Raw genomic sequence first — 24,724 nt, 5'->3', positions numbered from 1 at the left:
GAATGCCAATTGATTTGCATGGGCTCAATTAAAATACATTACAGTACAAGTAGAGTTGCAATAAGAACGCGGAATGGATTTTCCATTAGGGTCTCTGGGCCCAAATAGTACATCCCCTCAGTGGGACTTCCTTCGCCAGCCCGCCTCCTGGCCTCTTCCTGGTGGGACAAGCTGCTGCTGAATAATGGCCTCCATTAAGGCTCTAGACTTGATCTTTCCTGCTTACACGGGTTAGATTTAGGAACTGTGGAAAGCTCTATCTGGAAAAATAAATTCTATGACCTGTGTGAAACACTTGAGAAGATAGAAGGATTGCTTTCCTTACTTTGTTTGGATCATCTTATGCTTGTGAGCAGCTGTTTTCAGCTTTGAATTATATCAAATCTGAGACCAGAAACAGGCTAACAGATGACCTGAGTGCTGCATGTGTTGCTCTCCAACTTACAAAGTATGAGCCAAGGTTAGACAAATTATCAGCATGCACACAACAGCAAAAATCACATTAATTGTTCAAAAGCATGCCAAATGCAAACTTTTAGGTAAAGGTAAAGGTAAAGGTTCCCTTGCTCGAAAGCCAGTCGAATCCGACTCTAGGGTTGCGGTGCTCATCTCCGTTTCAAAGCCGAAGAGCCAGCGCTGTCCGAAGACGTTTCCGTGGTCATGTGGCCGGCATGACTAAACACCAAGGCGCACGGAACGCTGTTACCTTCCCACCGAAGTGGTCCCTGTTTATCTACTTGCAATTTCTTGCTTTCGAACTGCTAGGTTGGCAGGAGCTGGAACTAGAGACAGGAGCTCACCCTGTCTTGCGGCACCCGGGTCTTGAACCGCTGAACTACTGACCTTCCACAGCCTGCAGTTCAGCGTCTTAACCACTTGAGCCACCGCAGCTCAAGTGGTTAAGACTTTTACCTTTCAATAAAAAGTTGTTTGTATCATTGAAAGCTCTGTTATTGTGTTTTTCTTTTAGGACAAAAGATGTTAATGTATGAGTTGTTTTTTCTAAACTAAAACCTCAGTATTCAGGTTAAATTGCCGTGTTGGCACTTTGCGATAAATCAGTGGGTTTTGGGTTGCAGTTTGGGCACTCAGTCTCTAAAAGGTTCACCATCACTGCCCTAGGTGCTGTGGGGAGTGAGACAAGTGGATGGCACACCTAACCTCCCCACTCACTCAGAGCCCTTGCTCAAGTGTACAGCAGTCCATGCAGTGGTGTAATGTGTGAATGGGGACAAAGTTATGCATAAGCTCCACATGTGCGGCTGATTCTTGAATTTTATTTAAGAGACTGAGCCTACTGTGTTGGATCTTACCTGTAGATAATCGGTAGTGTCATCATGGGATATGTTCCTGGATAGTAACTCCTGGCTTGACATATCCAGAGACAATGCACCTTTTTATGTAATGTCTGGAGAGGTTTTTTGGCCATCTCCACTTGGCTTCAATTGTTCTCCAACCTGTAGGATAATTACTTTTCAAAGGTGTGATCAAACAATCATGACAAACATCTCATTACATACTCAGGCGTAAAATCCACTCCAAAGATCAAGCGTGTTCCCATTTTCCCTTGAAATCATGACTTAAAGCACTAATGAACTGTATTGGTAAAAAAGATATGAGGGATCTTTAGCCACAGCCACTAAATGGGTGCAATATCTTCCATAGGTGCCCTTTATTGAAATAACCTTGGAACAATTCTGCTACATGAATTCCAATATTGCACACCTCGCTCCATCTGTGCAAACATAGGTTCTGGGGGACAAGATGGGAGACAGTGTTCTTTTAAATAGCTGTTCTGCCAAATAAATACTAAGCACATCATCCCAGCATTTCAAAAGTGGTAAAATAAAGCATCATCAAAAGGCTTATTTTATGAACCCATAAATCTCTGGAAAATAAACGTTTTCTTCATCTTCCGGTGTTTTAATAAAGACTCCCCCCCCCCCCCTTTTACTCACTCAATTACAATATCACTATCAGTTCAAATTACAGGTCAAAGATATGGGGCTTAATGTATGTACAGCCGGTTCTCTTCTCCTAATAACCTGTCATTCCTGGGATTTGAATGTCAGAATGCAGCCTGCTGCGGTAATGCTCTTCGGCAGTGCCGTGATGAAAACTTTGGACAAATCATGAGGAACATTCCAGATCCAAATCATCAGAAGGTTACTGGGGAGAGCCCTTCATTCTGCTTTGACCCCTTGATCTGACAAGTGACACCTACAAAATGAACAGCCCTCCAACTCAAATTGTTTAACTGTAGCCTGATCAGTTTTATTATCTCGCTAATCCGGATATCAGCCGTTTCATCAGAATGGAAGATATGCATATCATGAATTATTTTGACACCAAGACCTTTTAATTTTTGCCAGCGATATTTCACTGCACCAATCAGGGCCTGCAGTCAGTGATGCCTCTCACCTCCTGGGATGTCAGAGGACAGTGCACTCCTGACAGCACCAAATCATCGGGGAGCTGTAACGAGCTATTGCTGCAATTATTATTATCTCCTGTAGTCATGCATTTCATTACAGCCCAGGCAGGCTGAGGTTTCCTCTCTCAGGCTCCTCTTATTTAGGAATCGCTGCCGTTTTATGTGCCGCGGGGCTCTACAGTGTAATTCCTTTTCTCTTCGGCGGACAAGGGTAGGTGAATTTCTAATAAAAACAAAACACTGGGCTTAGGTGCTGTAGGGGAAAAAATGATCACAATACAGTACATTAACCAGCGGTGAAACAGTTTAAATGGCCCACTTGTAGTTTATGAAAGCAGTGGTTAATCAGCAATATGGTTTGCTACAGAGAGAAATAAAGCACGGTTTATTCTGAAAATATATGTTACACACACTCGCCCACATGTACATTCCTAAAATCTTTTTTATTATTACTGTTACTGAAAGGAATATAGAATGTTTTAGAGGTTGTGCAGCTGTTTGGTGGAACTACATGGTCTATCTTGACACAATAAAATTTATAGTTTGTTCAAATTAACTGTGAGGCATAATGTACCTAATGACTGTGAGGGTAAGAAGAGTAGAAGAGGGATTCATAAGGTTATGAGATAAATGAGTGTTATCTTTAGGGGCCTTCGAAAACTGCTTGCTCTCAGAGATCCTACATGTCACTGTTTTTCCCATCTCAAAAATGGTTGTCCCATATTTTCCCTGCAGCTGCAGCCATCATAAGCCTCATGTACATATAATACAGCAATCTCCCTTCTGGGTAGCCATAGATCTTTTCAAGTGCTCTTCCCTTTCTCATTTTCACTAGGTGACCTGTCTGACAACAGTGTCACAAAGAGCTAATAAATCTGATGATAACTCGTTGACCACATAGATATCGGAACACTTCATAGTTATATCCTGATATGTTTGATTTCCTGGGTCTAGAACTTAATGCTCAGACTTTTTACTTCATGTCTCATTAATTTTCTACATGGATTTCATGGCTTAGTAAAATTACATGCACCCCATGGGTGTAACATCACATATGACAAATGGGCATGTTTAATTTGTCACATAGATACAGGGGTTGTTTCGTAGAAAAAGAGCTAGGGGAACTCATTAGCATAACTCATTAGCATACACCACACCCCCTGACATCACCAGAAGTGTGTCATAAGGCCACACACCCCGCCCCCAACGGTCCCGGCTGCCGCCGCCGGCCTTGCAGCTCCACTGCCGAGCCCCATGAGGGGCCTGGCGGTGGACCTGCAAGGCCGGCGGGAGTGCAAGGAAGCCCCGCAAAGGCCCTCCCTGGCCCCAGGCAGGCAGGGGTGGGGAGAGGCAGGGAGGAAGCAGCTTACTCTCCCTCTTCTCCTGCCTCCTCCTGGCTGAATGAGGGCCAGAAGCGGGGTGGCTAGAAGCAGGGGCGGGGCTTCGTCATGTGCCCCGCCCCCGTACCTCACCCGGGGGAACTGCGATCCCCCGCGATCCCCCCCGAAATGACCTCTGCATAGATACATGAAAAGAAGTTCTGCTTGGCAAAAGGCTGCCCCACAGAAGGCAAGCACAGGAAAAAAAGTATGCATGCCTTTGTCATTCACAATGATCACATTTAAGGAGCATGAGATTTCCTATATGGAAATAATACCCATGTAGAAAATACATGAAAAGTGGTGCTTCCCAAATGAGATTCTACTGAGTCATTCTAAATATTGATTCCAAACTAATTATTTAAAACACTAATCAATAGATGCTACTGGGAATTTATTGAGCTTGATGTTGCAGTAGTATAATAGTGTCAATGTTATTCTTCATGGAATAAGCTCTAAAGGGGATAAGGATGTAACAGTTGGTAAAAACTTAATGTTGACTTGAAAGAGACCTGCCATTGAGTTTGTTTATTTATTTATTTTATATCCCCCCCTCCCCACATTGTAGCTCAGGGCTGGTTCCAACATATAGGTCTGCAATTTATGCAGATTTACATTTAAAATCTGTAAAATCAATAAAATCATCACATACTAAAACAACAACTCCTCAACAGAAAAACACTGTGGTCCCAGTCTGGCTTCACGGATCTGCGGTCACTGGAGGGGAGGCCAATCAAGTGGATGTCTGCTGCCTCAACTAAAGTCCAGAGCAGGCCTGTTCTGCCACAAACAGAAATCAGGAAAACAAAATTAGATGCTCATGCAATACATATGCATGAATTTCACTGGAAACAAATCACAAACATAAGCACATGCAGGGCATCAGTTGTTTCAAACAGCTGTTTTTTGTTTACTGAGCTATCTGTTCGGCACTGATCTACAACAAATATTGAGGCTCCCCTGATTACAATCCACATCCATTTGAAGTCAATGATGAAACCTCCACTGACGTTCACTGAGACGGATTGCATTCCCAATTATTTCATAATATCATTTTTCTCTGTTGGAACAGTGTTGCACCAAACATTTCATAAAGGCACTTATAAATTTCAACCTAGTTTCAATACAAATGGCATTACAAAGGCTTTTTTTAACTTACTGAATTTCAGCACCCTGAACCAGCCAGTAAATCTCCGCCCGCCCCCCCACTACCACTTCTGACTATAGAACAGAGGTTCAGTGGTGAAATGCACACTCATGAAAAGTTCGCACTACCCTATGGCTTCAAGAAAAGCATTGATTCTGCTAATGGTGACTGACCCATGATTAGCAATGCTGACGAGTTCACGTTTACCTGGTTTGGAATATTAACTCATTTTGCTCCTAATCCTCAACTGCATTATGAATCAAGAGCCATTTTTCCAAGAAATCCTTCTCTCTGGAACACTACAACAGCAGCCTATGGCATAATGATATAATGGCAAATGTAGCTTTCCAGTCTGCCTGGTCCTCAGTCTGAATACCATGCCTTGTGACAGTATCCAGGGTCAGGGACATATAATTCCAGGGGGGCCTAAACACTTAGGTGGCCTGGAAATATGTTGTCAATTCCACACTGGGAAATTCCCAGACATTTTGGGAGTGGAGCCTGGGGAGGTTAGAGTTTGGGGAGCGGAGGGAACCTCAGCAGGTTATAATGCCTTAAAGTCCACCCTCCAAAGCAGCCATTTTCTCCAAGGGAGTCTGTCAATCAGTTCTAATACTGGGCAAGCTCCAGGCTCCACCTGGAGGTTGGCAATGCTTCCTGGAAACTTCATTCTCTAGGATTCCAAGTATCTGGGATGTTTCTGTTTCAGCATTCAAGATGCCAGGAAAGATGGGAAGCCTCCCCATCACTGTCACCACCAAAGTGGAAAGGGAAGGGGAAGCTGGGGCCAGGCTGCCTCTCAGGTCTAGAGAGGCTCAGGGTACTTCCAGGTTTTGAGAGCCCTGGCTATCATAAAAATTAAAAATGTGGAGCTGTGGGGGTGGGGAGACCTGACCCCTTGTGTGTTCCTCACAATGTTCTTGGAAACATAATGGGATCCAAATTTTGCAGATGATCACAAAAAGCAGAACAAAAAACCAAAGCTATTTTCCATTTATTTTTAAAAGTGCTTAGTTTGCCAAATCCAATTCCAAACTCAGCCAAGTGTAAATCCGTCAGGACAGTTAGGGCCAATTCTGATGTAACATTTTACTTCTGTGGGAGAAAACCCTATGACATGTTACTTCGGAACTGCCCCATAATATTTCAGCTGCATGGGTTCTTGTATACCCACCCTGCTCTAGTGATAAGACTAATGCAGTTTTAATAATTAAGGCAACATATTCTGCTATTTTTTAATGTAAAGAGACAGCTGATACTGTTTGAAAGTTTGGCACCAAAGACACAGGACCATATTTTTCAACCACCCCCACATAAAATCTTTTAATAAGATCATTGCAGAAAACTGCCTGTTAAATTCCCAGCCATTTTATTTGGCAAAAGCCAACTTGCAGTTCTTTTGGGATAGATTTTTCTCTCGCACAAAAACAAGGATCTGATCTGTGGGACAAGAAGAAAGCAGAAAAGCCATGCACTATCAACGTGATGCATTAAAAGAAAAGTACAAATTGGTCTATTCCAATGTATAAAGAGCACAGGACTTCCTCTTTAATGCTAGTTAAATGCTGCATGCCCCAGATATAGACAACAGCAAGGACAGTCCTTTAGTATCTTCTGGTATGTTAAAGTCATCACTAGGTGGTTTTCCAAATAGCTGAGCATTGCATTATAAGGTTTATTATGATGAAATCTGGTACTGCTATCAGGGCAAATTTCATTTCCTATCTCAGTACTGGACAAAATAATCTGGGATTGCCACAGGTGATAATTTAAATACCCCACATATTACTGTTCCATCCTATTCAGTAGTCAGCATCTTTATCAGTCATGCACAGGCTCTGCACTGCTAACAGGAAGCCATAACAGAAACAATCCCAGGGTACAGGACTCTCTCCCTCTGGAACTGCAACTGTGCCCATCTCTTCTGGTCTGTCCTCCGTTTTGGAAGACTTCATGCAAGGGGAAGTGGGCTTATAATTCTAGAAACTCCCATTGGGGGTTGACTTTTAAAACACTGATGCAAAATTGTCTGGTAGTTAGCAATCTGTATGTATTCAATTGTATTGCTTATTGAATGTAATGAATATTTATACCTGACTAGGATGAAATAATGATACACTATGCACTTTACTAAATGATGACCATAAATAGAACACATTAGTTTGCTAAAAGGTTTTTGCAGTGCATATTTATTTGTTACTAGACTCTCCTAACACTGCAGCTCTGCTTCACTGCTTCAGCTTCCAGGTGGGGCCTGGTAATCTTCCAGAATTGCAACTGATCTCCAAAAGAGCTGCCAGCCTCCAGGTGGTAGCTGGAGATCTCCCAGAATTACAAACTAGTTTCCAGGTTACAGATATCAGTTCCCCTGGAGAAAATGGCTGCTTTGGTGGGTGAATTCTATGGTGTTATACCCCATTGAGGTCCCTCCCTCCCCCAAACCCCACTCTCCCCAGGTGCCACCCTCAAAATCTCCTGGTATTTCCCAACCCAGAGCTGGCAACCCTGTCTCCAGACAACCTCTGAGAAAATGGCTGCTTTGGAGGGTGGACTCTGTGACATTATACCTCACTGAAGTCCCGTCCCCCCCGTTGGAATATGCAAGGTCTACAGTGTAGCCTTACAAAGATGATCAGAAAATCAGCCTACAGGGTGACAGCTGAAGGACTGGCAGTTAGCATAGCTAAATGACGGACTGCCCACAATTTCAAATTATGCCTTGCTATCTCCTGATTGGTGCTTGTAGAGACTTCCTGCTCTTGCTGAGCTTCCTTGTTCTTTGTGCCTTCTACAGCAGGTAGACTGGTTAGTTTTGGCGTTCTCTCTTATGTTCTACTAGGAATAAGGCCTGTTGTGGAAATAAATACAACAACCTCTAGAAAGAGCCTCTGGGCGGGTGCCCCGGCCTTGGGCACTCAGTGTCAATTTGCTGTGGCGACCTCAGCAGGGTATAATGACACAGAGTCCACCGTTTTCTCCAGGGGAACTGATCTCTGCCACCTGAAGAGCAGTTGTAAATCTGAGTAATCTCCAGACCTCCCCTGGGAGGTTTGGAGAGTGGAGTCTATGAAATTGTACCTGTCTGAGGTCCCACCCTTCCTCAAACCCCACAGTCTCCAGGCTCCACCCCTCAAATCTCCAGGAATTTCCCAACCTGGATTGGGCAACCCTATCTCCTTCCCAACCATCAACCTACCTTTATCTGCCCCTCTGACTTCAGCTTTCCATCTCCTCCCCCCTCCCTGCAGCCTCTTTCTCCGCAGTGGGGACCAAAGCAGCTCACATCATTATTCTCTCCCCCTTTTGATCTGCCCAACAACCCTGTGAGGTAGGTTAGGCTAAAAGTCTGTGACTGGTCTGAAATCACCCACTCAGCTTCCACAGCAAGAACGTGGGTCTGGCAGACCCTGCTCTGAAGTGCTAACTACTACATCACACTGGCTGTCATGAGGGGCCACCTCGGTAGGGTATAATGACACAGAGTCCACTATTTTCTCCAGGGGAACTGATCTCTGCTATTTGGATAGCAGTTGTAATTCTGAGTGATCTCTAGCCCTCATCTGGAGATTGGTAACAATGGTTCCCCAGGAGGAAAAGTACAGTCTTTCTCCGCAGTCTTTCTCCGCAGTGGAGACCAAAGCAGCTTACATCAATCTCCTCTCCCCCTTTTGATCTGCACAACAACCTTGTGAGATAGGTTAGGCTGAAAGTCTGTGACTGGTCTGAAATCACCCACTCAGCTACCACAGCAAGAATCTGGGTCTGGTAGACCCTGATCTGAAGTGCTAACTGCTATGTCACACTGGCTGTCATGGGGTGGCCACCTCAGCATAGTATAATGACACAGAGTCTACAATTTTCTACAGGGAACTGATCTCTGCCATCCGGAGAGCAGTTGTAATTTGGAGTGATCACCAGCCCTCACCTGGAGATTGGCAACAATCATTCCCCAGGAGGAAACGTACAGTCTTTCCCTGCATTGGGGACCAAAGCAGCTTACATCATTCTCCTCTCCCCCTTTTGATCTGCACAACAACCCTGTGAGGCAGGTTAAGCTGAAAGTCTATGACTGGTCCAAAATCACCCACTCAGCTTCCACAGCAAGAACCTGGGTCTGGCAGACCCTGCTCTGAAGTGCTAACTGGCTGTGGTATCGCCTGGTCTCACAATTGAACTCCAGAAAACAGATCTCTCTCTCTCCCCCTGGAGCAAATAACTGCTTTGAACAGTGGACTCTATGGCATTCTATTCACTTGAGGCCTCTCCCCTCCCCCAGCTCTGGTTTCCGTAGACTCCACCACAAAATCGCCAGGAATTTCCCAACCTGGAGCTGGCAACCCTAGTTGACAACCTAATGAGTTCCTCACAAAGGGCAAAGTCGGCCTGGAAAGGGCCTCCTATCTTTGCCTTTTTACTGACAAAACCAAGCTTGGTTGATATAGTGTATCTAGATTTCAGTAAAGCATTTGACAAAGTTTCTCATGATATCCTTGAGGATAAGCTGGTTAAGTGTGGGCTGGATGGTGCAACCGTTGGATGGATTCATGGTTGGTTGAAAAATCGTACCCAACGAGTGCTTGTAAATGGCTCTGCGTCTATGTGGAGGGAAGTCTCAAGTGGAGGGCCATAGGGCTCGGCCCTGGGCCTGGTGTTGTTCAATTTTTTTTTATAAATGACTTGGAGGAAGACATCAAGGGGATGCTTATCAAATTTGCAGATGACACGAAGCTGGGTGGGATTGTTAATTCTGAAGAAGACAGAGTCAGGATTCAAAATGATCTAGATAGGCTGGAACAGTGCGCTGAGACAAATAAAATGAATTTCAATAGAGATAAGTGCAAAGTCCTAACCTTAGGTACAAAAAAATCAAAGGCACAGATATAGAATGGGAGGGACTTGGCTTGACAGCAGCACATAGTTGTTCTGGTTGATCACAAGCTAAACATGAGCCTGCAATGTGATGCGACTGTGAAGAAAGCTAATGCAATGTATTAGAAGAAGAAGAAGAGATTGGATTTATACCCCGCCCTTCACTTGGAGTCTCAGAGCGGCTTACAAACTCCTTTCCCTTCCCCTCCCCACAACAGGATGTATTAACAGAAGCATTCTGTCCAGATCATGAGAGGTGGTAGTTCCACTCTATTCTGCTATGGTCAGGCCTCACCTGGAGTACTGTGTCCAGTTTTGGGCACCACATTTTAGGAAGGATGTTGACAAGCTCAAGTGTGTCCAGAAGAAGGCAACCAGGATGGTGAGAGGGTTGGAATCCAAGTCTTAGGAGGAAAGGCTGAAAGAGTTGGGTATGTTTTTGTTTGTTTTTTTGGCCCCCCAAAGGGGATTTTTTTATTGCATTTTCTATAACTAAACACTACATGAAAAGATAGGGAGGGGTCTACAAACTATGGGATAAAGAAAAGAAACCTCTAAAAACCCAAGAGTGGATGTCATACAAACAGCTTTAAAAGGTTACATGTTTATATTAGTGGATTCTCATGTAAAACCGTTGACCATGTTCATCAGCCTTCTTTTAAACTTAAAAACTAAATAAAATCATCGTCTACTTTAACTTCATAAAGAGCCTAAGAAAGCATAGTTTAAACATTTTTCAGAACTTCAGAGTTATGATAACATCTCATTTTTGTCCTTTTTCTTCCTCAATGTATAGCCTGTTTTTGGGGCCGCAGTCCCCAAATTTGAGTCTCATTCTTCGCCAGATGATGACTCTGCTCCATCTCTGCCTGCCTCCTTGGGACCGTCTTCTTCTTCTTCCACGTCTGCTGGACAGCTATGTAGATGCAAGAATTCTCTTGCCTTTTCCACAGTGTCAATTTTCTCTTTTCCATTCACAAACTTAAAGATGACTCCTTCCAGCATAATCCATCTGTAGGCAATTTGTTTCTTTGGTAAAAATAAGACCAAGTCTTTGTAGCTGCATCTTTTCCTTCTTATTTCAAATGGACTATCTATTAAAACCTTTATCTCTTTGTCCTTAATTTTCAGGGTAACTCTATTAGCCACTTTGAGAATTTGGTCTCTCATGCTTCTTCTGGAGAATCTTGCCATCCCTTCTCCCGGCAGATTATTTTTCCTTATAAATTCTGTATACGATCTATAGACCGTAGCCATATCGCTCTGCATAGTCTCCGCTTTAATATCTGCCATTTGCCCCAAGGCTTCTCTCATTATCTGTATGAGATTCTCCCCTTTTTTCTCAGGGACCCCCTGAAATCTTAGGACATAGCTTGCCCTTTCCATTTGCAGCTGTAATAGTTGAGTCTCATCTATTTGACGCTTCTTTTCCATTGCCTGCATTTGTCTTTGTAGCTTTTTGGTGTTGGTGTCCACTTCTTTAACTTCCTGCTCAGTTTGATCTATCTTTTTGACAGTCTCATTAATTTGAGCTTGCTGTGTGTCTAGTTTTCGATTTATTGCCGTCACCTGTTCCAGCAGAAGGCGTAGTGCTTCATTTAATATCCTTTGGAGGTTTGATGTTGTGTCCTGTCTGGGCACAGCAGTCGCTGGGCTAGCATTTCTGGTAACCTTAGCTTTTGCTATCTTTTCTTTCTCCTCTTTCTTCGTTGGAGGCACCATTTTTGAGGAATTGTTTACTTTTCAGCAAAAGTTATCACAGTCTCTAAAGTTCTCCAATGCACTTGTTGAGTTCTTAAAAGTCCTTTATTTCGGTCTTTTCCTCTTCAAAGGCTCACCCCCCCCCCGCTTAAACAGTAAAGTTCGCTTATAGCTGTCTTTTCGGAGGAGAGTCCCCTCCCCCCCTTGCTTCCCACGAGGCAGCTTTCGGCTTTTTTTGATGTTCTCACTTTAACAACTCACAGTTCAATGGTACCACAATTTTCAGTTCGCTTTAAGTAATAACTCGCTCAATCACCCAGCACTTGATCTGGTGCGTGCTTCTAGTTTCATCAGGAAACTTTGTAGCAGGACCGTCGGGGCATGAATGCCCCCCTCACTGGCAGGGTCGCTGGAGAGGAAGCCTTCTAGCGCCCCATGGCTTGGAACCCCACACAAGGGCTCCATGGGAGATGCAGACAATCACACCCCTTCCTTGCCACAGGTTCTGGCGATCGTCTCCCGAAGGTCCGGGAGAAAGCGACCGCCATTGCAAGTGCCGAAACCAGAACCTCCAAGCATTGGGTATGTTTAGCCTGGGAAAGAGAAGGCTTAGAGGGGACATGATTGTAGTATTCAAGTATTTGAAGGGCTGTCATGTAGAAGATGGAGTGGATCTATTCTCTCTTGCTCCGGATTGCAAGACTAGATCTAATGGTCGGAAATTACAAGGGAGTCGCTACCAGCTAAATATCAGGAGAAACTTCCTAACTGTAAGAGTGGTTGAGCAGTGGAACAGACTGCCTCAGGAGGTGGTGGATGCTCCTTCACTGGATGTTTTCAAGCGGAGGCTGAACGACCATCTTTCGGGTATGTTGTAGGGCTATCTTTCGGCTATGCTTCTGCAGAGTGCAGGGGGTTGGACTAGATGACTTGCAAGGTCCCTTCCAACTCTAACATTCTATGATTCTATTATTCTTTAGGAAAGGAAGCTCTAAAAGCATGATAGGAAATTTCCATAGGCCTGTTCAGTTATGGAATAATTATGTTCTACCTCTGCAAATCAAACTGCTATAAACAGAACAATTGCCTAGCTTGGATCCAGCAATTTATTTTGAGTGATTCCAATTTTTTTTTGCTAGAGTACAAAATGGTTTAGTTCTATCCACCAAGCAATTAATATGTTCTACTAAACAAATCAGTGCTAAAGAACGAAATTAACACCCTTCAAAAATGATACATCAGTGTCTGATTTCACAGAATGTTTTATGACCCTTCCACCTAAACTAATGGAGAGATTTCAAACATAAAAGCCCCAACATGGCTTGAATTTGAATTCTTGGATTCCTTGTAAGTGTTTCTGAGCCTCTATTGAAGCAAATGGCAGCCTTTTTCATAAATATTGTCTCTACCTTTTACAAGAGAGTTTAGAAATTGGATAGTTAAACAGTGTTTTTTGGCTGTACCATTAAAATTGTCCAGCTTCTCAAGGAAATATTTCAGACATTTCATGGCAATTTTATTACTGATCAGTCTTTCTTAAACACCTCCCCCCCTCCAATCTAGTTTTTGTTAAGTACAGACATGAAAACTGGAATTCCAGTGAACTCGTCCTTTCTTTCCACTTGGGAAATTACTACTAATATATATAACTGTATTCAATTTAATCAAGAAAAAGGGAATATAGACAGTACTTTTTTGTTTAAAAAAAGTTTGATACTCCTATATAAGGTTGCACCTGATTCCACTCATTCCCCACTCAGAAGAGCTCCCCCCCCCCCAAAGGGTCAGCACCCAGCACCAGTGAATTCCATGACCAAAAAAAGTTCTGAGTATAGCGACATTAAAGTACATCATGCGGTTGTCAACTGCCTGGAGAGAAAAAATGTTTTGTCCTTTTAACAGAGGCTTAATAAGATATTATTTATCAAGTGATCTTATTTACCTGCATGACATTAAAAACTTCAGCTGTTCAAAATGTAACACAAATCTTCCTATGTATGCCACTTTGAACTCTTTACAGCAATAGTGGGGTATAAATGTTACAAATAAAACATAAAATCACCCCAAAATGTTATTAGCTGACGACATCTGATCATGCTGAAACCCTTGTTATTACAAAACCAGCTGCACAATCCTGGGCATGTCTGTATTCAGTGGGACTGTCAGGTAAGTGTGCCTTGGACTGCAGCCCAAGTAAGCTCAGCGCTAAATTGGTTCTCATCTACAAGGACTTAATAGACCTCCCCAGGCAACGACTCCTCCCCAGGCAACGGCTAGATGTACAGTATGTTGGTGTCAAACCATATAGAGTCCTGCAGGAAGGAAAGAGTGCAGTTATTTCAGGCTGCGATCATTGGCAAGTCATCATCTTTTCCTTGGCAAGTCCTCTTCTCCCAACTCAAGAAAAAGAGCAGCTTCCACTATTGGTCCGTTTCTCAGCAATGACCATTTGTTTCTTTGAAACTGGCCACATTTTAAAACTAGTCTGAAAGTGTATGGAAAAGGTGGGATGGAAATTGATGCCACTTTGTCCAGTTCGTTTTTGAACACTTTTTTGCTTCATGTTGAAAATTATGGTTTGGATCACGAGTAAATTGGAAATTTCTGATGGTTTTGCCTTCCTGCTGCAGATACCCCTCATATCATGCCTCTGTGTTCCCTTTCCCTCACGAGCAGCATTTTGTAGAGATCAGTGGGCTACAATGGGAGGGGAAGGCAGGAAAGTTCCGGTCAGGGGCTGAACTGATTTCTGGATCCAGTCCTATGTTAATTGTAATGTATTCTGTGCTGCCTAGAATGCATTAAGATGGTTGTGAATCATCTCATAAGGAAGCAATGTTAAGCTTCGTCTTGAACAGGGATTGAAGTTCAAGACTACTGCGTCCAATCAGGTTCAAATGTGTATAAGCGGGAAAGACTCTGATTGGTCCTTATTGTCTCAACCTGATAGGTTGTTTAACTGTATAGTAGGCGTGGCTATATTAGCCGGAATGTTTAAATACCGAGCAGCTGCAATGGGAAGCTGTTCGGGCTATCAGAGAAGTTGTACCGTGTCAGAGAAGTTGATCATCGAGCTGAAATAAACCTGAGTTTTGCTGAATCACTCTCTGGCTATTTTGTTAAGCACGGACTTAACATTAATGAACTCCAACTGCTCTTACCAAGCAAGCCTTGATGACCTGAGAATGCTCATAAGCAGACGATTGCAATAGCCATCATGGATATGCAATCCCGTTTTATTCCAGTCTGCATCTTTTACTTTATATCACATTGCCCCCTTCATAATTTCTGGGAATCTCTTCTGAACACATCTTCGCCTTTGACATAACCTCGCATCTCCACTTCCCTAATTCTTGAACCACTCATCCGTCTTGCACTATAACTCATAAAAGAAGTGGAACTTCTTTTCAGAAACCATCTTTAACTTGTAATCCCTAAAGCAAGTACAGGATTAATAAAACTAGTACTGATGTCATTTGGGGCTTTGTAGAAATTTAATAAGCAACGGGGAAAATACTGAGATCACAACATTTTGTCACTTGTAGGAAACGTGAAGATGAATGAGAACATTTTTTTTCTATGTCAAGATTTATATGGCAGGGAATTACTTTGTTAGCCAACTATGACTTGTTATATTAGCATCATTTACTTCCAAGTAGCCTGAGAAATAGGAAAAAAGAATGATTTTTCAGCTTTAACGTTTCCTTCCTCTGTTGGTATCCATCATGAATTGGAAAGATCAGTCACACAACAACACACTTTCTCTATTTCAAGAGCCAAGGTAAGTTTTTGAAATATATGCCTGTCTGTCTCTCTTTCTCCGGTGAAGGTCACACTCTAAGCATTCTTGGTATTGTTTCTTAATATAAAACATTGGCATATGGCAGTTATATGCATAGTTTTATTATTGTGTTTGCTTGTTTTCCTTGCTCGTCCTCAGACTTTTTCTGCAGGCAATCACTGTCAAATGCATTTAATTCCTTCTATATTATTTGTCTTTACGTTATACAGCCTTTGTTCTGAAACTGCAGAAGTATTATTACATTGTGTATGGTACACACACACCCTCTATATCACAGATTTAAACCTCTAATATTAACATTACAGTGGAATACACAAACAGATATGGACAAACCTCTTCTTTCTATACAACCACTGAAAATCATCAGTTGCTGCTTTTCTCCAGCATTCAGAATTTTGGCCTGTAACTTCTTATGCACCATTGGAACCGGTGGATGAAACCATGAAGACTTTTGCTTAATTTGTTAATTTTCATCCCAACTGTAACTGTGCCTAAATACATGGAAATGCATGAACCTCTCCAGTGTGCTTACAAATTCAGACTAGCAGTTGGGAGGCCCAAGTTCAAACCTCAGCTCTGCCATGGAAGCCCACTGGGTATAATCCTGGGCTGATCACTTCCTCTCAGCCTGAACTACCTCACAGGGTTGTTGTTGTTGTAAAGATAAAATGAAGAAGGGTCATAAGCCGGTTTTGGTCCATACTGGAGGGAAAAGCAAGGTATAAGAGACTTAAATGAAGATCTCCAGCCCAACTCTGTTCTATGCACCCCTCCCTTCAGAAGTAGGCAGAACCCTTTCTATGGGGGTGCTTTGACTACAATTTGCTCCCCTCGGCAATTTGATGGGGACCAAGGTTCCTCTATTTTAGGCACCAGCTAAAGAAAAAAAACAAAAACTTCAATTGTTTTCCCAGACATGTTGATATTTTTACAGTAGTTTTCTCCCTGTTTTTATTTAAGGTGATATGTTTACTTGCTGCTGCTTTTAAGAGGAAAGAACAAGAATCTGCTGCTTTCACTGATTTTTTTTTGTAACATCTTTATTTGTTTTAATGTGTTTTTTTACATTCAACAAAACTTGCTCATAGCCATCATTGGCTACCAGCATCTCTTCCTGCTCTTTATTTCCTATCTTGTCAAAACTAATGTTAAAATTTCTAGTTTAAACTCTAGTCTGTGTTGCTTATGAAAGTCTGTAAAAACATCATGAATGATAATGAGAGCTGGTCTAGGATAGTTCCAATGAGCTGTGATCCAAGAGGTCCCTAATTCCACTCGTGCCTCAGCCTGAGCTCACTAGTTGGCCTGAGGCAAACCATTCTCTTTTTTTAACTGCCCCCAAAGGGGCAGGGTTTTATTACATTTTCCACATAACATACACAAACAATCATAACCACTGTTCCCTCTAAGCTGAGTTAGTGTGAGTTAGCTCACAGGATTTTAGCCTCCAGCTCACATATTTTTGTCTTAGCTCAGGAAGGAAGCTCCAGAGGAAACTAATTTATGCAGTAGCCAAATTGCTTGCTCACAACTTTAATGCCAGTAGCTCACAAAGTAGAATTTTTGCTCACAAGACTCCACAGCTTAGAGGGAACATTGATCATAACATATACATACATATACATACATACAAACAGTACAAACAGATACAAGCAGAGGTCATTTCGGGGGGAACACGGGGGAACGCAGTTCCCCCGGGTGAGGTGCAGGGGGCGGGGCACATGATGAAGCCCCGCCCCCTGCTTCCGGCCGCCCCGCTTCCAGCCCTCATTCAGCCAGGAGGAGGCAGGAGAAGAGGGAGGGTAAGTTGCTTCCTCCCCGCCTCTCCCCACCCCTGCCTGCCTGGGGCCAGGGAGGGCCTTCGCGGGGCTTCCTCGCACTCCCGCTGGCCTTGCAGGTCCACCACCAGGCCCCTGATGTCAGGGGGTGTGGCATATGCTAATGAGTTATGCTAATGAGTTCCCCTAGCTCTTTTTCCACGAAACGACCCCTGGATATGAGGTTATTTTCAATTTTTACCAATATTTATACTGGTGCCTATTCCACCTTAATAACAATTTCTCATGAACTGTGTAAGCAACTTTTCTGTCTCTATCATCCTAACAGGTATATATTTCATTTAGTAAACTCTTAGTCTGTCTCTTGCAAGCTTACCTACATATATTTATCATACCAATTTTAAAACCGTGACCAAGTATTCTGGAATGTCGAATCTGTTGCGCCTTTTATCAATAAAGTCAATTTATCCAGTTCCGTAGCCTCCAAGATTTTATTTACTAGTTCTCGTTTTGTTGGTATCTCTGGTAATTTCCAATATTTTGCATAGAGAATTCTTGCAGCCATAGTTAAAAAAACAATCAAATAACGATAATCTTTGTTAGAATTTAGAATATTCAACAACAAAGTCTCTGGTGTAAAATGATGTATAGATGGTACATGACTCCGAAAAAAATAGCAAATATGAATCAAAATATGTCTAATAGATGTTGGAAATGTAAAAAACATGAAGGCTCATTTTACCATATGTGGTGGACTTGTGAAAAAGCTATGGACTTTTGGACAAAAATTCATAGTGAAATGCAGAAGATACTACAATGCTCTTTTAAAAAAGAACCGGAAATTCTGCTTTTGGGACTAAAAATGGAAGAAGTTAATGCGGAAAAAAGAACTTTATTCTGGTACCTAATAACGACAGCAAGAATGCTATATGCGCAATATTGGAAACTTGAAAAGTACCAGAAATTGAAGACTGGATACATAAAGTTCTGTTCATGGCAGAAATGGCAGAAATGGATAAAATTACTAAGAAATTGAACAATAAAGAAGACGAAGAATTTTTTGAAGAATGGAAGGACTTTAAGAAAAGAACTGGGATGTGAAAAAAATTACTATGTTTCGAACAATATTAAGCAAAAAGTTGCTATCTTTTAAAGAGATTAGAAATATGATATTAGCAACCGATGAAATATATATAAGTAAGGGGAAGGGGGTGAAAGCATTGCGGGAAGCCACAGGAGGGGGGATGGAGTATGGGTTATAGGGGAAGAAGAAAAAAGTCTCTGGTGTAAATGGTACTACCGTCCCTAGTACCTTTTGCAAGATTTCATGTACCATTACCCAATATTTCTTAGATCTTTCACAATGCCACCACATGTGGTAAAATGAGCCAACCTTATTTTCACATTTCCAACACTTATTTGAACATTTCGGGTCAATTTTAGCTAACCTTTCAGGTGTTACATACCATCTATAAAACATTTTATATATGTTTTCTTTATACGGAATAGCTTTCGTAATCCTAATATTTTTCTTCCATATTTGATCCCACTGCTCTAAATTAATAGCATGCCCAATATTCTGCCCCCATTGAATCATATTCCCTTTTACTATTTCATCCACCACTAAATCATCAAGTAACAACACATAAAATTTTTGTAAAAGCTTCTGATCCATAGATATCATCTTTTCAATCTCTATAAGGTTTTTATAAAATCCGATTCTCTTATCTTTAGTAAATCTGGATTCTATTTGCACTCTTTGCCACCATGGTAGGTCTTCTAATGGTTTCAACTGATCTTCGGAGTCCAATATATCCAAATACCTTCTTGGTAATTCTTCTTGGTATGCATCTGGGAGTGTGATGCCTTCTAGTGGAACAGTCAATTTTGAGATTTTTATATAAAAGCGCTTATGTATGTTTTCCCATACTTTCATTAAAGATGCCGTATCCAGTGCTGATTGAAATATTTAGGAACACTTGCTTTTCCATACCATAAGAATGCATGCCACCCTAATTGAAGGTCATGGCCTTCCGATTTCAGTGTTCTCTTATCTTCCAATGTGACCCGATCTTTAATCCACGTCAATGCAGCTGCTTTATAATAAAGGTTTCAATTAGGTTTAATCAGTAGGTAAAAATGCCACTGACTCTTGAAGGGATCATTTAGCCCAGATGTCCCCTACCTGGGACCCCAAAGCTCTTTCTGTGAAGCCTTCCAATCCTGCTTTTTTGTTGCTGCCACCCTTAAGGCATTTTTCCTCAGACCCACACTGTTTTTCCTGCCTCAAGAGGCACCATCTACTGCTGTTCTTACTGTCTTTTTCTTGCCCCCCCCCCACAATAGCAATATTGTGTCTTCTGGTCTCCATGGTTCCTTTTGTCAGCCCACTCCTGGTCTTATCCTCCATACTAGCATTTTGGCCATTTTGGGTACTTAGCTAGACAGCAAAGCTCAGGTATCTGTACCACTGCACAAAACATATTATTGAAGATGTGTAAATCAGTAGAAAACCTTGGTCTGAGTTGGGAGAAGTTGAAAAGCGCCACAACTGATGGTGCAAGAAATATGGCAGGAAGTAAAACTGGTGTAGTTGCAAGAATCAATGAAGGGATATTGAAATTAATGGTACCCGTCCCATGCAATTTCACTGCATCATTCATCATCAAGCTTGTGTAGTAAGATTCTTCAGTGGGATAGTGTGGTGTGTATTGTTGTATCCAACAGTAATTACATCAGGCATCATGGCCTTTCTCATCGCCACTCTCAAAATTGTCTCTCAGAGATAGATGCAGAATATGGAGATGTATTGTACCATGCAAAAGTCAGGTGGCTTACCAGAGACAAAGTCCTGAAACTTTTTTTTTCAGTCTTCATCATGAAGTTGATGTCTTTCTCAAAGAGAAAGGAAAAGGTCAAGAAGTACTTTCTGAACCTGGATGGATTTTTTATTTGGCTTTCTTTAATAATCACAGAGCATCAGAACACATCGAATCTAAGGCTGCATGGAAAAACAAAGCTTGTGTGTGACATGTATTCTGGATTGAAAGAAACAAAACTAAACATTTTTGTGAAGCAAGTTAGTGAAGGTAACTTTTCAAACTTTTCATGCTGCAATGGACTACAATTTGAAAAGGACAAGAATTTACAATTCAATGTTTAAAGACACATTAAAGCACTGAACCTATTGCAGGTGGAATTCCAGAACAGATTCACTGATTGTCATTAGCATGGAAAGGAAATAAGAATGTTTCAGAATCCATTTGAAGTAGCAGCAGAAGATGCAAGCCAATGATCATCTCAGAGATATTTACAATAAATAGTCTGTTAGGTTTCTATTCTGGTCTACCTGATATATTTATCAACCTAAAATTTGCTGCAGGCATGTTCACAGTCTTTGGCACCACATGCATCTGCAAACAAACTTTTTCCAAGATGAAAATTGTGAAATCCAAGTGTAGGTCAAGACTTACCAGATGAACATTTACATGACATTTTAAGGGTATCTATCACAAACCTTGACTTTAACATTAGTGCCTTTGCTAACAGAAAACAGCCACAAAAATCACACTGACTGGGTAAGCATGTGTAACTAGATAAAAGGATTCCACAGTTAAATATTGTTCCAAAATGGATTGTGTTCAAGTTAGTATTTCTTCATTGACCTCTGAGTTTACTTATGATCTAAAGTTTACTTTTGATCTTCATTGACTTCTGAAAGTTTACTTTTGATCTAAATAGGTAGATCAATAATTTTGTTACATTTTGATTTAAGATGTGGCCATCTTTAGGCATTGGGCACTCTCTTAAGGAGCAGAAATAACCAAGTTGCTTTTGCAGGACTACGAGAGATGTTTCAGATAAGGCTTGAATGGGAAATTCCATTTTCACCTAAAGTGATAACAGCTGCAAGGGCTAGGCTTTATCAATGAATTTACAACAAAGTTGTTCACAATCCAGTTTGAAACAATTATTCATTTTAAAAATAATATAGGTCAGTTTACATAGGACACCAATCCTCTGAAGTTGAATTCGCATCATCCATTTTGTACTGATGAGGCATCAGATGGATTTCCTATTATATATCCAAAGGGTAAACATCTGTCTTACCAGAAAACTTGCTCAGCCTCAGCCAAAAGCTCTCATGGGCAGGGACACATGTCATAATTTGAGGCTACTGAACTGAAACTACACAGGAAAAGAGACATGCCACAAGGGAATATTTTAACACAGCCGAGATTTGTTTTACATATAACGGACACCAAAGGAAAAGCCCCCTTTAGATCCATTTCTGCCTTCCTGTTCATTATATTCCTCTGCTTGAGGTTGTATTCCATTCCAAGAACACTGATTGGGTACAAGAGCCTGGGCTAATGTGTAGAGCAGAATGTTTCAGTCTGTCAACTCTATGCAAAGTAGCAGCATTTCTGGGTAGATTTCACCAGTGGCTGGTCACAGATGGACCTTCATCTTGTACAGAGGTTCATTTCCTAGTCTGATCCAGTAATTTCTTACATGACATCCAAAACATGCCACATAGGAAGCTTCAACCCACAACAGTCTCCTGCACCTCCACACGAGTGAGTGGGACAACTGCAGAATCAACATGAGCTGTGCCATCCATGTTGCTAACTTTCCACTTTCTACATGGGCATGTCCTCAGTAAAAACAGACCTGCTTTTTATAATAAATTGGACTTCCATTCCATATGTCTAAGGCACAACAGAACACTCCCAGAGCAAGGGCATTTGTATGGGCATGACCTTAGCCAAAGTTTTCTTCCATATTCAGAGTCAGCAGAATAATAAATATCAGGGACAGGGGAAAATATCAAGGAAGACCTTGGCCTCTACATCCTGTCTGTTGGACCTCCATGACAATGGGTTGGCCATTGTGTGAAACAAGATGCTGGACCAGATGGACCACTGGTCTGATCCAGCAGGCTTCTTCATCTGTATGCATTCCACAGTACTGCAGCCACACTACTCAAGTCTGGAATTTGGTAGCTGCTGTAGAATTAAGACTACTGATGAGTTACCTTTTATGTATTAAAATATTATTCAATTTTCTAGTGCTGATGTGGTGAATAGAGGCTTCAAAGGTTGTGAGCCATACTTAGCAAATTTTCACATGTATGGGGAAGGCTAGGGGGCATTCTGACTAAAGCTTTTTTTTAACTTTGTGCATAATTTCTACACGTTGACAAATTCTGGTTTTCTTGGCACAGAATTATGATTTTTTTTACACAGTATGTAGATAGCCCTGTATGAAGTCTGCTCTACAGTACATTTCTTACATTCCCCTTGTGCCCCAAATATGCCCACACCCAAACACTTTTGTACACTTCACTTCTTCATTGATTGAACAATCAGAGACACAAGTGTCATCACTGATGAATTGACAGAGACTATTCATATTGTACTTGCCAAGGTCATTGTGTTAATCAAATATGAACAGAAAACTGCTTTGCATAACCACTGTACTGAGTTCAGAGGAAAAACAGCTGCTACAATGTTCTGACAACACTTGGACAAGAACTTGGACAAACACTTGTTATAATTGGTAGGTTCTATGGACTGCCACTCATGCTTGTGCAAGAGGTTGCTCAAACTTTTGAAGAAACAGAAGTTGAACTTTGAATTCACTTTTCTTGTACAATGCTCTAGTGCAAGTTTGCTGTAAAGCCATGAGCAGAAAGTACCTTTTAGGTGCAGTTGGCTTTTGACGACAACTCATGAAAAGCATCCAGCCATGAAAAATACATCTATGTGAAAAGGGCTTGCATTTGCAAAAAAAATTTAAATCCCCAAGAGGGTAATTTTATTGGTTTTTAGTAGACTACATAACTACAACAGAAAATATAGGAAGGGGGACTACAACTAGGGATAAAGAAAAGATACCCACACTAACTAAAAACCCAAGAGTAGGAGATCATTTCCGTGTTAATCTACATGTTAGTCAATATGTGTTAGTATAACAATATACTTGTGAGTTATTTTTAACTACTGCTTCAATGTTAATTTTTAATATTTTAAATACTTCTTGAGCATCCTCTTATTTTCATAGGGCTATTTTCAGAGTCCTTCTGCCCCTACTTTTGTTTTCTTTCTCTGAAATCATACACCGTTTTGCTTGCTCCCACACCCGCACCCACTTCCTCCCCAGAGTCCTCCCCCGTTCCAGAGGTAGCAGAGTCACTCGATTTTGTTTCTTCATCTTTGAGTTCTGCTTCTGGCCCCAGCTGTCATCTCAAAAACTCCTTTGCTTTAAAGATGGAGTCAATCTTCTCTCTTATATCATTAATTTTTAAAATGACACCTTCAGGGATCGGCCAGTGATATTGTATTCTGTTTGTCTGGAGGAATGAAATTAATTCTTTGTAGCTTTTCCTCTTTTGACGGATTGCAAATGGAATGTCTTTTATAGCCTTAATATTTGTATTCCCAAACTTCAGTGGATTTGCCGAAGTTGCCTTTAATATAACATCTGTCTGTCTTCTTGCAAACTTGACTACAATCTCCCCCGGCAGGCTGGTTTTTTAAATGCAATTAGAGTATACTCGATAGGTAGACTCTATATCTTTTATTACTTCCTCCGCTAATAAGCCTGTTACTGGAGCGATGATCTCTCCCAGAGTCTTCTTCTTTTTCCTTTTCAGGCAGTCCCTGAAATCTGAGAGTCATGTTTGCTTTCTCCATTTGCAGCTGAAGTAAACGGTTTTCCTGCAGCTTTTGTTTTATTTCCACCTCTGTCACTCTTTTCCTCATCTTTTTGTTCCTGGTGTCCATCTCTACCAGCTTCTCAGTTGCCTGCTCCACTTTTTCTCAGTCTCTGCCAGCTGACGCTGCTGCAAGGCGAAGTTTTGATTTAGTGTAGCCACTTGCTGGTTAATACCACCGAGCTGCTCCAATACCAGTTTCAGCATATCCGCTAATGTCTTCATGACGTCTGCTCCCTCTTCCAATCTTGGACTTTGGCTCCCTTTTGGTTTTATTTTCCCTCGTGGAACCGCCATGTTCTCTCTTTGTTTACAATCCAACACCTCTGTTTCAGAGCTCGAAAGACTCTCTCTATCCAAGCTCAAGTAAGTCTCTCAAAATTTAACACTGTTTCTCCCCCCCCTCCCCCCTTCACTTCTTTGATCTATTCAATTGCTCAGGAGGCGTCCCTCCCTGCATTCCACTTTCTCCAAGCCGAAAGTGTGCTAGTCGCCTCCTCGAGCTCCGAGGAGAGCGACCGCCATCACCGATCCACCCACCGGAAGCTTGCATTTGCAAACTGATACAATTGCTGAGAAGCTCTTCAAGCAAATTAAATCACATGGAAATTCTCTTGCAAGTTAGGCCACTGATGCTTGATCATCAGAAGATGACAAAAGGGTTAACAACTTGCCCATGTAAGTTGTGTGCTGGAGTTCAGCGTTACTGAATAGATTTATCAATGGAGTTAGCACTCTAAATTATATAATGTGTTTTGCCTAATAAGGTTACTCTCACTGTAATTGCTGTTCTAGGATGAGGTGGTTAATCTTTTAAGTGAAGGCACTGAACTCACCTTCTGAGAGATGATCTAGAGCACGCCAATAAATCATTCATGGTTTCATGCCTCCCATCT

Source organism: Gekko japonicus, unplaced genomic scaffold (genome assembly GCF_001447785.1).
Source record: "Gekko japonicus isolate JY-2015 unplaced genomic scaffold, Gekko_japonicus_V1.1 scaffold1766, whole genome shotgun sequence".
NCBI lineage: Eukaryota > Metazoa > Chordata > Lepidosauria > Squamata > Gekkonidae > Gekko > Gekko japonicus.
Note: the sequence above shows the minus strand (reverse complement) of the source record.